The sequence below is a fragment of the Limulus polyphemus genome, unplaced genomic scaffold (genome assembly GCF_000517525.1).
Source record: "Limulus polyphemus unplaced genomic scaffold, Limulus_polyphemus-2.1.2 Scaffold2720, whole genome shotgun sequence".
Taxonomy (NCBI): domain Eukaryota; kingdom Metazoa; phylum Arthropoda; class Merostomata; order Xiphosura; family Limulidae; genus Limulus; species Limulus polyphemus.
This window is the reverse complement of record NW_013668330.1, coordinates 115539-120788: the sequence shown is the minus strand read 5'-3', so window position 1 is coordinate 120788 and position 5250 is coordinate 115539.

Here is a 5250-nt window from a genome sequence, read left to right as displayed (position 1 = left end):
AAATACACATTCCTATAGAACACTGATGAAGATGTGGAAGACATTCCTACAGAACACCAATGAAGATGTGAAATACACATTCCTATAGAACACTGATGAAGATGTGGAAGACATTCCTACAGAACACTGATGAAGATGTGGAAGACATTCCTACAGAACACTGATTAAGATGTGAAATACACATTCCTACAGAACACTGATGAAGATGTGACCATCATGTCCATAGCTTAGGCAGTTCGAAAACCTGAAGAGATAACAGTTTAATGAAATATTCATTATAAGTTTAGTATTTAAAAAAATAAACCTCCATTCTGGAATTCTTTTTTCATTATTAGTAGAAGTTCTGACACCGTAATATTCTCGTCAACTCATTATAGTTATCCGTTTAAAAGAACAAATAAATGGTGTTAACCATCTTACTCTACCAAAAGTTAAAAATAATAATTTGAAGCGTTGTTTTGTTAGATTAGGTATCCAATCCCTAACAGAAAGAAATCTCAACTCACGTTTTTTTTTTTTTTCTATTCTGAAATTCCAATAAACGGTCCTTTAACCTGAACCGTAATAGTGTACAGTGTTTGGACATGAAATACGTGAAGACCTGTCATATTCATTAAGCTCCAGACTCCAACTTTTGGACAGTTCCTGTCAGTTATGTCGTGTAGTGATGTAGACGCTTCGTTACCAATGGATTCATTTTACATTCTATGGTGCTATGATGAACATTAACATCTTAATGAAACGACACGCTTTACATATAAATTACATCAAGAAAAAAAAACATTTACCGCTGAAGCTAGAACAGAACTAATAACCTTTGTTAATCTTTAGTAATTAAACAGGTTCTTTTTTTTTTAATATTTCAGATTTCTTCGTTTGTTAGATGCAGCGACATCATGCGGCAAATTAAACCTAAGCATAACAAAATAAGATAATTAAAACACAATTTATTTCGCTCGCAGTAAATTGGAAAGGAAGCAAGCAAAATTATGCTAACTTAATACATCTTTTAATATCCAATATTTATCACAACATCGAAATTAAGACACATTTTAACTCTTAATGTTAATTACACGATAAAAAGTAAAAACCCCCTTTAACACCTCGTATATAAAAGTTAAAACACATTTAAAAATCCAGTACTTTTAATACCATAAAAGATAAGACACTTAACACCTTTTAATACCTCACTCTTTGTACACCGTATAAAATGTTTGTTTGTTTGAATGGGCTAATCTGTGTTCTGCCCACCACGGGTATCGAAACCCGGATTCTAGCGTTGTAAGTCCGCAGACATACCGCTGTGCTACTAGGGGGGGGGGCGTATAGAATGAAGACATTTTATGATAAACAGTAAGAAATCTTTTATTTCTCAATATTGTTAACAATAAGCCCATTCAAATGTACGAATTTACCAACCATTGAATGTTTTTACGTGATTACTTTGGTGGAGGATTTCTTCTGAATTTATTGGCAAGAAAATGAAATAATAATAACAACAACGCAAAGTCCAGTCCGACTAATGATAACGAAAGTGTTTTATTTATTCGACAACAAGTTTTAATCCTTAATCCACGTAACTAACGATAGGCCTAACTTCACAAAAGAAAAACTTTAAAATAAAAATTACACTTACTTGTTAATTTTCTCGTGGGTACAATACTTCTCATAGATATATATTAATTCGTTGGAAATACAAACTAAAACCTTTACGGCACTAAACCAACTGATTGGCTGACTTTATAATTAATCAACAATCTAATCTAGTCTCGCCTAACACGCGTTTTTATCGTTAAAACTGTTTACTAAACTTTCGATAAAATTCTAATTATGAAGCCATGCACTCCTCACATGACGTTAAAACTCCCACTAGCCAATCACAATACAAACGTCTCAATTAGGAAAACATCCTACAACAGTATTATATTATAAGTACATTACATCTTATTAGAATTGTATATATTAGCTATGTTCAGGATACATTTAAAAAAGTTACAGTATTAACTGGAGCGCAACCAAACTGTACATCTTCAGATTAATTGCTCTTGTAAATTCCCATAAATATTTCTAACATGCTATGTATATATAACAAGGCCCCTCAGAGGCACAGCGGTATGTCTGCGGACTTACAACGCTAGAAACCGGGTTTCAATACTCGTGGTGGGCAGAGCACAGATAGCCCTTGTGTAGCTTTGTGCATAATTAAAAACAAACAAACAAACAAAATATATAACAAGAACGTATTATATACTTGTAACATGCTACATCGTTGGGCGAGTTCATTTGGATTATTTGGTATAAATACTGCCAAGTGCAGTTCACTTATTAGTTCATTTCATCAATAAAGTTTGATATAGGCTACGTTCACTGGTAGGCTTAACTTCACAAATAATGTTTCAACAGAAATTCCGAAACAGTTTTACGCATAACTTATAAACTTACTTGCAGAATTTTCTCGCTAATCAACCAATGACAAACACGTTGACTAATTCATCGGCTAAGTGAGTTATAGACGAACTCTCACTATTTAACTCACTAACTGGCACTGAACTGATGAATCACTCATTAACTGAATGATTTAGTTAATTTGATGTTTATATTATATTGTAATTTATACTAATTACATGAAGCTTCAAGTTTCTACACAGGCCTTTATTTTCGTGAAATTCCTAGGTATTGCCTTATCAATACCTAACTTTCTCTAGCAAACAAACATGTTAGTTAAAATATTGAAAATATAACTAACAACAACATGTATATTTACAATACTACAACTCTTTAAGCTCAATTTTAAGAATTCGTTCAAATCATATAGATTTTTTTAATAGTGAAATTTATATTCATAACTCCTGCACCAAAGTTATACAACAAGTTTTTAATATAAACTTGAAGTTTATCGCTAAAACTGCCCTATTTTAAGGACTGTAACTTGGAGTCTAAAACTAGGAATACGTTACTTTAAGGACTGTAACTTGGAGTCTAAAACTAGGAATACGTTACTTTAAGGACTGAAACTTGAAGTCTAAAACTAGGAATACGTTACTTTAAGGACTGTAACTTGGAGTCTAAAACTAGGAATACGTTACTTTAAGGACTGTAACTTGGAGTCTAAAACTAGGAATACGTTACTTTAAGGACTGTAACTTGGAGTCTAAAACTAGGAATACGTTACTTTAAGGACTGTAACTTGGAGTCTAAAGCTAGGAATACGTTACTTTAAGGAGTGTAACTTGGAGTCTAAAACTAGGAATACGTTACTTTAAGGATTGTAACTTGGAGTCTAAAACTAGGTATACGTTACTTTAAGGACTGTAACTTGGAGTCTAAAACTATTTATTCCCTTCCCTCCCCCTGAGGCAGCTAATCTGAACTAACGGTGTCTGAACTAACCCCCTGACTACTAGCGTTTCAAAAGATTAAGGAAGACATTATTTGCAGATAAGATACAAACAAAATAAAATAAAGAGATATTCTCTACAGATCGTATCCCTCACCCACCCACCCCCGCTGACTCAACGTAAGTCTAAGAACTTATAACGCTAAAAATAAGGTTTCAATACCCGCGTTAAGCAGAAAACGGATTACATATTGTCTAGCCTTGTGTTTAATAATAAAAAACGGATTATATATTGTCTAGCCTTGTGTTTAATAATAAAAAACGGATTATATATTGTCTAGCCTTGTGTTTAATAATAAACAAACAATAATCCACATATCGTCGCCTGTATATCTTTCTTTAAAAGTTTTATTCCAATTTGTTTATAAAATTTCAAACCTTAAAGTTTTATGGCTTGACCGTTGAGTTTAATGCTACCCTAAGTTACTCAGTATTTGTGTGTTTCTTCTTTGTTCCGATAATTCCATCCCATCACATACGACGCCAGTTTGTGGCTAGTTTATAAAACTTACCAAAGTCTTTAATAAAATTTCTACTTAACTTAACGGTTAACTTTGTATTTGTAGTTACTTTCAAGAAAGGCTGGGTGCGGCCTGGTGGGTAGCGTACCAGGACGCAGATAACAGCGTTCAAGACTCGAATAGCGGTGAGCTGCTGAACACGTTTTACAATTTCGGCTGTGTAGGTGTTATGAATGTAACAGTCAGTCCCACTACAACAACAATCTTTTTTTTATAAAGTTATCTGAAACTTGGGTCATAAGGAATGAAAAACTGTAGTATTAATGCATAATTTATGATGACGTGGCCTAGTGTTTAACGTGTGAGGCTGTGTTCGGAAAGTCCAAGATTCGAGCCATAATATGCATTTTTAATCAATCCCTTTATTCAATTCAAAATAGTCGCATAAGCGGAAGGTACTATTGACTGGTTGTCTTCTCTGTGGTCATCAGTTCTAAATTAGGGTAGGGATGGGTTTAATGCCTGAATTTTATGGGCCACCGATTTGGCAGTTTAGCCCATGGGTTGCATAAGGTGCCGTTTAATTAAATAACACAATCATAATGTCCTTTTTTTATTGGACATGAGTGTTCAAAACGAATTACAGACAACTTAATGTAAGTATTAATGCTCTCAACATATCATTTCAGGTTAATATCTTAGGGTAGGCACAGCTTTTTACTGTGTTAACATTTTAATTAGTAATTTATACACAGCCAAATTCATTTTTAAATTAAAAAAAAATTGGCACTAGTTTTAAGTTATATTTATCTGAAAAATAAACAAAGAGATGTGATATACGCAAGACAATAAGGGAACGATAGCAAATCTACAAAATTGAGCAAGTATGGTCGAGGCCAATCGCCCCTTGCAAAATACTACTGAGTGTCATGGATTTCCTAAGAAATACTTAATTAAAAGTATTAATGATATAAAAAATAATATTCTCAAGATTTTATTATATTTTACAGTTGAATATTTTATTAAGAAGTAGGCAACGGCGGGATCAAAGATCAGACGATTTTATGAAACTTAGTAAACAAAGGCATAAGAGGAAAATATTGTTACGCATCTGCTTGTTTAATAATTTCCCATAAAAATTCTTTCCGAGAAACTTCAGCGATACAAGTTCTTTCTTAATTAAAACTAGTTTATTCTTTCTCGACACAACTTTGCAATACATAGAATTTCCACAGTCACATAAACTGAAACACACGCTATAATTCCCAACGATTCACGCACTTTACTTACGGTCACTACCGCTTGCTTGACTTAATTATCTTTCTCTATATCTATCAATCTGCAATTATTATCTCCGCTTTATTTCCCGGGCTTATAAACTAAAATAGAGGG